We start from the raw sequence: 13,504 nt of genomic DNA on the forward strand, positions 1-13,504 counted from the left end.
AGGAAATGTAAGTGAAGAAGAGTAATGTGATGTATCGTGAGACTAGGCTGTGTCAGACGTAATAAAAATGGTAATAATCACAAAGTTTTGTTTTTATGCTATATTCACCTAACTATCAAAAAGATACTTTCCAGAACTCAATCATTCATTTGGAGAAACAAAATATCTAGGATACCAAGGGAAATAATGAAAAGGAAATAATGAAGAGGAATAACACTTCCAGACCCTCAGACTGTATCAAAGTCATGTAGTATTGGTTAAAAAATAAAGAGGCAAGGACACATGTGACACCCAGTGGAATTACGCATCGGCTGGGGGTTGGGGGGGAATAGAAAATGATCTTTGTTTCCAATGAATAATGTTTGAAAATAACCAAATAAAATAATGTTTAAGTTGAAAAAAAAAGAGGCAAATGAAGGAAACAGACCAGACAGAGGAGAATCCAAATACTACAGGACTCCAGAACTCCATATTTGATAGACCTGAAAACAAGCTACTTAAGAAAGAGATTCCCATTACTTATTAGCTAAAGGAGGAGGGGGGCGGCAAGGGAAAGAACATGAATCATGTAACCATGGAAAAATATTCTAAATTAACTAAATAAAAATAATTTAAAAAAAGATTCCCATTCAATTAAGCTGAGAAAACTATTGTCTAGAAGAAATTCCATAATTATTATTCCACAATAAATTCAACATGGATAAATGACTTTGTTATTAAATATCATACCATTAGAAAAAATAGAGATAAAGCAGATTTTATACTTTGCACAGCTATGGGGTAGGAGAGGTATTATTAAATTTAAAGGGAATGGAAAAAATTACAAAAGATAACAGCAATAACAATGAAACAAAAGCTTTGCACGAAACTAATAGATCTAAGACAAAAAGAGAAGCAGTCAAATGGAGGAGAAAATCTTTGTATTATATTTATTAAGGGTTTATTAGCTAGAATTTATAAATAATTACAATCTGTAGCAGTCCAGGCATATATTAATCTTGACAATATTTTAAGGGTGCTCAAAAAGTCATCCAAAAAAATGGGGGTTTCAGGAGTCCAAAAAAGGCTCCTTCCTACCTGTGAAACTGTCCTCATGGACGATCTGGGGTACAGAAGTAGCTTTCAGGAGAGCCAATCATGTTGGGTGCCAAAATGTAGGGTACAGAGGTGAACCCCTGGGGTTGGGGAAGAATACCTTTTGCAAGAATGCAAGACTATGAAACTTAGCTTAAAAAAATAAAAGGAAAAATTTATTAATTTGGAAAGTAATGTTGAATCTGGCCAGGAGGGCAGCATAGGTGGAAGCCTGCCTCCTAGGTGGAACAACATGGGTGGAAAAGCTTCTCCTTGGGAGGTATGGGTTTTAAAATTAATAATCAATAACTAAGTATTATATTTTATAAAGTTTTACTAATAATAACTAAATAACTAAAGCAAAAGAACTGCCTGACTTCAGCCCGGTCGCAGGTTCAAAAGAGAACAAGGGAGGGGTTACAGTCACTTAAATATAATTATGCAAAACATGGGGACACAGGAAAAATGGAATTTTGGGAAATTTTAAAGGACTTCTGGGGGATGAAGTCCAAAGGCTCAAAATCTCCATTTATACATATCCCCCTTGTGATTCTATTTGTGAAACCAGTTTCCCCAAAAGGATCATAGAAACATAACTTAAAAATTGCAATAATTTGTGAATAAGGGGAAAATAGAACAAAATCAATGATTATGAGGTTGACAAAAAGCCAATTTGGGGGCAGTCCCCTTTGGCATCAGAGTATACATTCAAAACAAAGGCATTTCAACCCCCCATAGTTCAATTCACATCCCAAAGTTCACTCTGGATCTTCTGGTACAGCATGTGATCTCTGCAGGCACCTATCTTCATGGGGTATTCTGGATTCTGGGAGGTAGCAAGATTCTTATCCTAAAATTGTTCAAATTTAAATCAAAGTTCACAACAATAACTTGGTCCCCCTGAAGTGAATAATAACAAACACAGGGATCACTCAGGGTTGCATGGCTATGTTATGAGGTATATGAATCAATTTGCAAAAGAAAACCAAAAAAACATGAAAAAATCTAAATAAAAGAGAAAAATAACTTGTAGATGAAATACAAAATGTAAAAGTCTTATGTCTAAAAAAAATCTAGGTAAAAGAAAACCAGATCTATAACAGGTCCTTGAATTGGGGCCCGATTAAAATGATTTAAGCAATTACGCATTTACCCAATCAGTAGCCAGGACTATAGAAAGTTTGCCACACCATGAAAGACAGAAAAGGGACTAGATTATAGGAGTCAGGTAGGAGCCAAATTTGAGATACTTGGTAGAATGTCGGACAAGGAAAACCTGCCTTTAACACATGTTAAACAGCCGCAACCTCAAACTCCAAACAAGTTCAAGTCCTCTTGTCTTGGCTCAAAATTACATCAATCCCACCAGGATTGGTTGGTCTATTTGACCTTGTGCTCGATTGGCACTATGCAGTTTATCTTTGTACTTCTTTGGCACTGTGAAATGGCTCTTTTTGTATTCTCTAGTCTTGGAGTCAGACAGAATCATTAAGCAAAGTCCCATAATTTTTTTTAAATGATCAAGGGCATCATTTTTATAGTCTAAAGCTTTTTGGGTATGCATTGATATTAGAACAAATGTATTTAAAATTTATATTACTATAAAATAAAAAAATAAAGAAAAATCCTTTCAATATTGGTGACATGTGCTTCAAATATAAAAAGGAGAGAAAAATAAAACTCAGATACTATATTGCACATGCAGGGGGGAAAATCAAAGGTTATTTTAAAGTATTAAAAATAAAAAATATATAGCTTAAAATCAGTGACACAATATGTCAGCCATGTATGAGTACAAAATGATTTTCAGAATAAAACAGTAACACAGTAGATAATGTACATTCAAGGAAGTACCAAAGATCCCAAAATTCACAATATCCCAGTTAATAATAATAGCAAACAAACCCACTATTATTTCACGTAAGTTGTTGTATGACATAAAAAAACCTATGACCTGATGGATATTTGTCACAATTTTTACAGATGTAGCAAGTCTTTCAACCTTGGCAAATATATTTTTAAATAAAGTAAAACTTATTTGGATCTCGAACATCATCAAGAAATCTAGAGAGGCTGAGTCAAGATGGCGGCCTAGAAGGAGCAGAAGTTCAGACCTCTGAATACCCTTCCTTACTAATCACAAACTGAATGCTCCTGGGTGACTGAAAATCAAACCTAACAACAAGACAGAGCCAAGGAACCCTCCTGGCTGAACTCAATTCAAAAGGTACACCACCACAAAAGCCAGAAACTGAGAACATTCTGGTTTAAGGGGAAGGCAGAAGGAAGGTCCCAGGACCCCTCCTCCCGCCTACCTAGAGCACTGAGACTCCAGCGGCAGCGGGAATTTCTGAGTGGGCAAAGGTGCTGGTCTGGAAAGTGTACCTTGTGGGCAGAGCTGTGCCAAGCTCAGAGCTTCAAACACAGATGGCAGGGAAGGAGCTAGAGAGGGAACATAGAGCTGGCAGCCTGGCCAGACCTGTGGAGATCCTCCATATTTGCTCCAGCCTTACAGGAGGTGTTGGCCTCAGAGCACACCTAGCCCAACCAAGCTGAACTTAATCCCATCAAAAGTCTTCAGAACTCAGGGAAATCCAGGCTCCATACCCCTGCTTCATTGCTGGCTGGACTTTAATCCAATCAAAAGCCTCCAGAGGACAGGGAAGCCGAAACCCCCAAAAACCCTCCCCCTGAGACTGCACTGAGAGATCATCTGTCAAAGCTCCAAGAGGGGAGACTGATAGAAGCCCCCAAAACCAAAAAAATGAGAGGAGCAAGAGCACAGACAAATACAGGGAGCAAAGAAGGGGTGGATATGAGCAAACAGCAGAAAAAGAAGAAAGAAATTACAATAGATAGCTTCTATACAGCGAACGGAACATAGAGGGAGGGATCAGCAAACTTTAAATCAGAAATCCCAGTGAATTGGAAGGCATTGGAAGGACTCAAAATACAATTCAAAACAAAATTAAGAGAGGCTTAAGACAACCTTAACAGCAAGATGTCATCTGGAAACAGAAAACAGTGTCTTGAAAGCCAAAATTTTAATCAACTGGAAAGATGAAAGACGAGGCAAAGGAGATGAAAGATGAGGTAAAGAGGATTAAAGATGACCTTCAAAGAAAATCAGACCAGAAGAAGGATGACAAAAAACTCAGGGATGAAATCCAGGCTTTAAGAACCAGAATACATCAACTAGAACTAAATGACCTCACAAGGCAGCAGGACACTATAAAACAAAACCAAAAGAATGAAAAAATTGAGGAAAATATGAAACATCTCATTCACAAAACAGAGGATTTAGAAAATCATTCGAGGAGAGACAATTTAAGAATCATTGGTCTACTAGAAGACTATGACAAAAGAAAAAGCCTGGAAACAATACTACAGGAAATTATTCAAGAAAACTGCCCTGATATTCTAGAACAAGAGGGAAAAGTGGAGATTGAAAGAATTCACAGATCACCTCCTGTACTTAATCCCCAACTGACAACACCCAGGAATGTTATAGCCAAATTCAAGAACTCTCAGACCAAAGAAAAGATATTACAAGCTGCCAAGAAGAAGTCATTCAGATACCATGGAACCACAGTGAGGATAATGCAGGATCTGGCTACATCCACATTGAAGGACCAAAAGGCATGGAATATGATATACCAGAAAGCAAGGGAACTAGGTCTACAACCAAGAATCAATTACTGAGCAAAACTGACTATATTCTTACAGGGGAAAGTATGGTCATTCAACAAAATAGAAGAATTCCAAGAATCTGCAAAGAAAAGACCAGACCTGAACAGAAAATTTGACATCCAAGCACAGAACTCAAGAGAATCATCAAAAGGTAATTAAAAAAAGAGGAATAAAAGAAAAGCAAAACAAAAAAAATTTAAGAGACTCAATACGTTAAAATGATGCATAACCCTATAAGAAAAGAGATAATTGGTAACTCTTAAAAACTGTTGTTATCACCTGGGCAGCTAGAAGAATTACACTTAGAGGGAACAGTGACAAACTCTATAGGATGAAAGTACAAGACATAAATAGGTATATAGATATATGCATGCATAAATACATATACATGTGTGCGTGTGTATATATATATATATATATATATATATATATATATATACAACTAGAGCTAAAAAAAGGTTAATACTAAAAGAAATTGGAAAAGAAAAAAATGGGGGTAAATTCATATGTCACAAAGAAGCCCATGGCGGGGGGGGGGGGGGGGGGGTGGTGGAACATCAATACACTAGAAGGCTAAAGAGGTTGGAGATAGGAAATGCTCAACTCTTACATGCTTTGAAATTGACCCAAAGAGGGAAGAACAATCCAACCCATTGGGGCAGAGAATAGATTTGCACCCTATAGGGGAGTAGAAGGGTAACAAATGGATTGGTGGGGAGGGAAGAAGTAAAAGGGAGGGAGAGGGGGGCTAATTTTAGGAAGACTGCAGGGAAAATAAGGGGGGAATAAGAAGGGAGGGGGTAGAAAAGGAAGTAAAATAAGAGTGGGAACTAGGGGGACTGATTAAAAACAAAACACTGGTGTAGAAGGATAGTGAAAGAAGAAAGGGCATAACTAGGAGTGGAAATCAAAATGCTGGGAAATACACAGCTAGTAATCATAACTCTGAATGTGAATGGAATGAACTCACCCATAAAATGCAAGCAAATAGCAGAGTGGATTACAAATCAAAACCCTACCATATGTTATTTACAAGAAACACACACATGAGGAAGGTAGACACTGTGAATTTTAAAAGTCTCCATCTTGGTATAGCACCCAAAAATTGTGCACACCCACACTACACGGGCATGTGCTAGTCAATGACAAATCAGAAATAACTAACTGCCCACCTGGGCTGTCCTAAGCCAAGCTAGAGCCAACCATTGGCACTTGTGAGACACAGGAAGTGAGGTAAGGAACAGCCTCTGGATTTCGCTGACTTCCTGTGGAGAGAGCTAGAAGGAGTTGGTGTTAGGAGCTTGGAGGGAGAGGACGCCCGCAGACAGCTTTCCTTCAGATTGGTCACGTGAGTTAAGGACTGATTCTTTCCACCTTGGCCCTTTGGGCCTAGAACTCACTCTGCCTTGGTCAGAGGTTGAGTAGCCCCTTTCCCTTTTCTCTTCTCTCCTTCTCTCCCTCTCCTTTCCCTACTCCCAGTGTGATTAAACCTCCATAAACTCCATTCTGACTTGAGTGTTTCATTTTAGGAATTTCATAAGTAAATTCCTTGGCGGCCATTGTTCAATATTATAACCTCTCCCAGAAGCTAAAAATTTCCACCATTACAACACACAGAGGGTGAAAGTAAGAGGATGGAGCCAAATTGGGCATCAACTGAGAAAAAGAAGGCAGGAGTTGCAATCATGATATCTGACAAAGCCAAAATAAAAATAGATCTAGCCAAAAGAGACAGGGAAGGTAATTACATCCTGATAAAAGGCAGTATAGACAATGAGGAAATATCAGTACTCAACATATATGCACCAAATGGCATAGCATCCAAATTTATAAAGGAGAAACTAGTGGAGCTCAAGGATGAAATAGATAGAAAAACTATACTAGTGGGAGACCCGAACCTTCCTCTATCCGAAATAGATAAATCAAACCAAAAAACTAATAAGAAAGAGGTAAGAGAAATGAATGAAATCTTAGAAAAATTAGAGTTAATAGACATGTGGAGAAAAACAAATAGGGACAAAAAGGAATATAACTTCTTTTCAGCAGCACATGGTACATTCACAAAAATTGACCATGTATTAGGGCATAAAAACATTGCAAATAAGTGCGAAAGAGCAGATATAATAAATGCAAACTTCTCAGATCAAAATGCAATGAAAATAATAATTAGTAAGAGTACATGGAGAGGTAAATCAAAAATTAATTGGAAATTAAACAATACAATTCTCCAAAATCAGTTAAAGAACAAATCGTAGAAATAATAACTTCATTGAAGAAAATGACAATGATGAGACATCCTTTCAAAACCTATGGGATGCAGCCAAAGCATTACTCAGGGAAATTTATATCCTTGAGTTCATATATTAACAAATTAAGAAGGGCAGAGGTCAATGAATTGGGCATGCTAATTAGAAAACTAGAAAGCAAATAAATTATAAATCCTCAGATGAAGACTAAATTAGAGATAAAAAAAATCAAAGGAGAAATTAATAAAATTGAAAGTCAAAGAACCATTGATTTAATAAATAAGACTAGAAGCTAGTACTTTGAAAAAACAAATAAAATAGATAAAGTACTAGTCAGCCTAATTAAAAAAAAGGAAAGAAAAAAACCAAATTGACAGTATCCAAGATGAAAAGGGAGACCTCACCTCTAATGAAGAGGAAATTAAGGCAATCATTAAAAACTTATGCCCAATTATACAGCAAAAAATATGGCAATCTAGGTGATATGGATGAATACTTACAAAAATATAAGTTGCCTAGACTAACAGAGGAAGAAATAAATTACCTAAACAACCCCATATCAGAAAAAGAAATTAAACAAGCCATCAAAGAACTCCCTAAGAAAAAATCCCCAGGTCCAGATGGATTCACAAATGAATTCTATCAAACATTCAAAGAACAACTAATTCCAATATTAAACAAACTCTTTGACAGAATAAGCCAAGAAGGAGTTCTACCAAATTTATTTTACGACACAAACATGGTACTGATTCCAAAGCCAGTCAGGTCAAAAACAGAGAAAGAAAACTATAGACCAATCTCCCTAATGAATATAGATGCAAAGATCTTAAATAGGATACTAGCAAAAAGACTCTAGCAAGTGATCACGAGGTTTATTCATTATGACCAGATATGATTCATACCAGGAATGCAAGGATAGTTCAATATTAGGAAAACCATCCACATAATTGACCATATTAACAAGAAAACTGACAAAAATCACATGATTATCTCAATAGATACAGAAAAAGGCTTTGATAAAATACAACACTCATTCCTACTGAAAACATTAGAAAGTATAGGAATAGAAGGGCCTTTCCTAAAAATAATAAACAGTATATATCTAAAACTATCAGCAAATATCATCTGCAATGGGGATAAACTTGAAGCCTTCCCAATAAGATCAGGAGTGAAACAAGGATGCCCATTATCACCTCTATTATTTAACATTGTACTAGAAACACTAGCAGTAGCAATTAGAGAAGAAAAAGAAATTGAAGGTATTAGAATTGGCAATGAAGAGACCAAGCTATCACTCTTTGTGGATGATATGATGGTTTACTTAAAGAATCCTAGAGAATCAACCAAAAAGCTAGTTGAAACAATCAACAATTTTAGCAAAGTTGCAGGATACAAAATAAACCTGCATAAGTCATCAGTATTTCTATATATCTCCAACCCATTTCAGCAACAAGAATTAGAAAGAGAAATTCCATTTAAAATGACCCTAGACAAAATAAAATACTTAGGAATCTAAGTGTGCCGAGACAAACACAGGAACTATATGAACACAACTACAAAACACTCTCCACACAATTAAAACTAGATCTAAACAATTGGAAAATCATTGATTGCTCATGGGTGGGACGAGCTAAGATAATAAAAATGACAATCCTACCCAAATTAATCTATTTATTTAGTGCCATACCTATTGAACTACCAAAAAACTTTTTTACTGATTTAGAAAAAAAATAATAAAATTCATTTGGAAGAACAAAAGACCAAGGATATCCAGGGAAATCATGAAAAAAAAATGCAAAGGAAGGAGGACTTGCAGTCTCAGATCTCAAACTATACTATAAAGCAGTGGTTATCAAAATAATTTGGTACTGGCTAAGAGACAGAAAAGAGGATCAGTGGAATAGACTTGGAGTAAATGACCTCAGCAAGACAGCCTATGATAAACCCAAAGATCCCAGTTTTGGGGACCAAAACCCACTTTTTGATAAAACTGCTGGGAAAGTTGGAAGACAGTATGGGAGAGATTAGGTTTGGATCAACATCTCACACCCTACACCAAGATAAACTCAGAATGGGTGAATGACCTGAATATAAAGAAGGAAACTATAAGCAAATTAGGAGAACATGGAATAGTATACTTGTCAGATCTTTGGGAAAGGAAAGACTTTAAAACCAAGCAAGAGATAGAAAAAAACACAAAATGTAAAATCAATAATTTTGATTACATCAAATTTAAAAGGTTTTATACAAACAAAACTAATGCATCCAAAATTAGAAGGGAATCAACAAGTTGGGAAACAATCTTCATCACAAAAACCTCTGACAAAGGTCTAATTACTCAAATGTATAAAGAGCTAAACCAGTTGTACAAAATATCAAGCCATTCTCCAATTGAAAAATGGGCAAGGGACATGAATAGGTAAGTTTCAGTTAAAGAAATCGAAATTATTAATAAAAGCACATGAAAAAGTGCTCTAAATCTTTTATAATCAGAGAAATTAAAATCAAAACAACTCTGAGGTATCACCTCACACCTAGCAGATTGGCTCACATGACAGCTATGGAAAGTAATGAATGCTGGAGGGGATGTGGCAAAGTGGGGACATTAATTCATTGCTGGTGGAGTTGAGAATTCATCCAACCATTCTGGAGGGCAATTTGGAACTATGCACAAAGGGCGATAAAAGAATGTCTACCCTTTGATCCAGCCATAGCACTGCTGGGTCTGTACCCCAAAGAGATAATAAGGAAAAAGACTTGTACAAGAATATTCATAGCTGCACTCTTTGTGGTGGCCAAAAATTGGAAAATGAGCGGATGCCCTTCAATTGGGGAATGGCTGAGCAAATTTTGGTATATGTTGGTGATGGAATACTATTGTGCTTAAAGGAATAATAAAGTGGAAGAATTCCATGGGGACTGGAACAACCTCCAGGAAGTGATGCAGTGCGAGAGGAGCAGAACCAGGAAAACATTGTACACAGAGACTGATACACTGTGGTACAATCGAACATATTGGACTTCTCTATTAGAGGCAATGCAATGACCCTGAACAACTTGGAGGAACCTACGAGAAAAACCACTATCCACATCCAGAGGAAACACTGTGGTAGTAAAAACACCAAAGAAAAACAACTGCTTGAATACATGCGTTGAAGGGATATGGTTGGGGATGTAGACTCTAAATGAACATCCTAGTATAAACAACAACATGGAAATAGGTTCTGATCAAGGACACAAGTAATACCCAATGAAATTGCATGTTGCCTGTGGGAAGAGTGGGTGGAGGGGAGCGAGGGAAACAATGTGATTATTGTAACCAAGGAATAATGTTCTAAATTGACTAAATAAACTTATTCAAATGGGAAAAAAAGAAATCTAGACTGTTCTGCTGGAAGTAAATTAAAATAAAGAGTTTTTCAGGAAATCTTTTTCTGGCTTCCTGATTACATATAAACACCTTGGTAGGAATATTTCTTTGTTTCTCTACCTTTAATACAACATTCTTTATTATATATGTATATTTTTTAAAATCCTCCATTCAGAAACTACTAGTTACTAAAATTGTTTCTGAAGACCCCTTAAAATTACAATTAAATGCTTAGCTTATTAAATTCTCTGAAGGTTGTATATAATTTAACCAGTTTTATTGAAATCCATTCATCATCATCTATGTGAAAATTAACAAAGGCAACATGTGATCTTCGATGGATCTAGTGACAAGGGTTTTAGACAAGATGTTCATGGGCTTATTCAATGATATTTTGTTCTTCAGCAGAGGTAAAGGTACAAATTTTCTGGGGATACAATGCCCATGCCATTATGATATTTCTTATGATTGGTTTCTGTAACATTGATTTAAATTGAACCTTAACTTTGTCAAATTCCTAGCCTTTCCCTGAGGCTACACTCCAGAAGATTGGCTAGTTATCTCAGTTTACCTGTTTTGCCAATAACAATCAATTAACATATGTATCCAACGAGCTTATATACCTTGGGCCATATGAATGCCTGATTTGGGCATTAACTCTACCTATTGTCTTAGGGATCCAGCTGTTTGTATCTTGTGATGATTACCTCATAATGTTAATGTGTCAGACCACCTTTGTCCCTTCCCCACTTCCTATTTGTAACCCCAATAAAAATGAGTATGGCTGAACAGGAAGTTCTTTCCACCAAGCTTTTTCCACCATGTTCTTGACAACACGCTGTCAGAGCTCTGTTTCATCTAGAGCCTACTAGCTATAAGGCCTACTCTTTGGTATTATTTTTGTGTCTGTCTTTCCCTATTATGTTCCTCTCTCTTCTACCATCAGAGGAACATGCATGCTGGAGCCCATGTTATTGAACTCTTTATGTCTAAGTATTTCCTACTTTATTTTGTTCCCTTTCTCTCTGTCTCCTTCACCCATTTTCCCTCGTTTTCTAACTTTCCTTCTCAGGTGTCCACCCATGAATATATTAATTTGTGGCTACAGGGACACAACCAAAAGCCATTCCCCAATAGACAAATGGCCAAAGTATGTGGACAAACAGTTTTCAAAATAATAAATTATAACCATATGAAAAAATGCTCCAAATCAACAATAATAAGAGAGATGCCCTTAGATTTCACCTCACACTCAGAAAATTTGCAAAGTTGACCAAAAAATGGGGGCAGTCCATGTTGGAGGGATTGTGGGAAGATTGGCACACTAGTACCTTGTTAGTAGTACTATAATCACTCCTAAAAGCAATTTGGAATATGCAAATAAAATAACTAAAATAACTGACCCAGAGGTTCTGTTACCAGGCTTATACCATAAGAATGCTATTAGATTCATATGGTTGGACCTGAATATTTTAATTTGTGGTCTCCAGGGATTTAATTTCTAAATCCCAAAATGAATTACTAAAGTAAAATGGAATTTATGATAGATTATTTACAAAGAGGGGAGATATTAAGGAAGAAATGAAAGGGGGGGGGGGGAGAGAGCTCCAGATTCCTCTGAACCAGTTAGAAATTCTAAGGCACCAGTCAGGGGAAAAGAGTCTCAGGACAATGGGCCTTTCGGAAGTCCACACATCCAAAAAGGCAAGGAAACTAAGTCAGCCTTTACACTCACCACAGTGACAATCTAAAAGGAAAGCAATCTGAGGTCTCCTGCATGGCTCCTCTAGGGGTCCAGTTCCACAGCCAAGTCTCCTCACTCCAACTCCAAATGACTCTTCCAGTCTCTCCTCCGATGTGACATTTCTTCACACCAAGCCCAAGTGACTGATCACTTCCAGTTCAACATTCAACTGAATGATCCATTGATTCACCTTCCTGTGCCTCTGTTTCCTCTATTTAAAGATCTTTTTCCCTTGTGTCACCTCCCCTAAATTTTATGTCTACCAGTCACAGCAGATGCTCCTCTCCAGGACTGCCTACTCAATGTATGAAATGGTGTTTACACCATTTTAAATTAGTTAACACCTTTTAGGTTAGTTAGCACATTTTTGTAGTTAGTTAACACTTTTTTTGGTTAGTTAACACCTTTTGTAGTTAAAATGGGTAGATCTACTTTAAATACTGAATTAACACTTTGAGGATTAAAATCTAAAATTAGACAGGAGATTAAAATTTAATCTTCACAATAAAGGAAGAGCGAAGTACCTTCATTGTTACAATCAGGGGAGAGCTAAATCCAATCTTCACAATGCCATTAATAACGAAGTCTCCAACTATAGCAACATTTTCTGTGGTAGCAAAGAATACTAAACAAAATAAATTTCTATATATTGTTTTAGAATCTTGAACCCTAGAGACTACATTTCCCACAATCCCCTTTTCCTTTTCCTGTTTGTGAGTGTCCTTATGTAGAATGAATTTTGAGCTTCCATTCCTGCCCACATGGTCTCTTTGGCTGGTATCGGCATGAAGGGGGGAGTGGCTTTTTTACTTTTTTCTGGATTTTTAAATTTCTCTGTTTTTAATTTCTCTCTGCTCTAAGTGGATTTTAATAAATAGTATTAAAATAATTCTTGGAATATTGAATATTAATTTTAATCTTTACATTTTTCCAGCTGATGTTAAGAATCCCCTCTGAAGCCATAGCATGCCAACAGCATGACATATGCCAAAGGCTTAGCAGGAGACTGTGTAAATTGTGACTCTTTTATCCTTTGCAGTGATAAAGGACTGTTTCAAAGCTGTGAGTTCTGCACCCTGTGTGCTTACATTTGAGAGAAAGGAAACTTACCACAAAATATCAAATTCAGTAACCACTGCAGCTCCTGTATAGCGCACACCATCCCTCATAAATGAAGAACCATCTGTAAATAATATTAAATCAGAATCATCCAAGGGGTGTCCAATAAATCATTACAATGTTTATCAACAGTGTGTGAATTTTAAAACTATTCCACTCTAATTAGACCGTATTTTAGAAGATCTGATTTAGTTATTTCCTGATTAGTAATAATGGAGATACTTGGTTTAACAGAATCAAGTCTTGGGAACTATACATTTT

The sequence above is a fragment of the Monodelphis domestica genome, chromosome 7 (assembly GCF_027887165.1).
Source record: "Monodelphis domestica isolate mMonDom1 chromosome 7, mMonDom1.pri, whole genome shotgun sequence".
NCBI lineage: Eukaryota > Metazoa > Chordata > Mammalia > Didelphimorphia > Didelphidae > Monodelphis > Monodelphis domestica.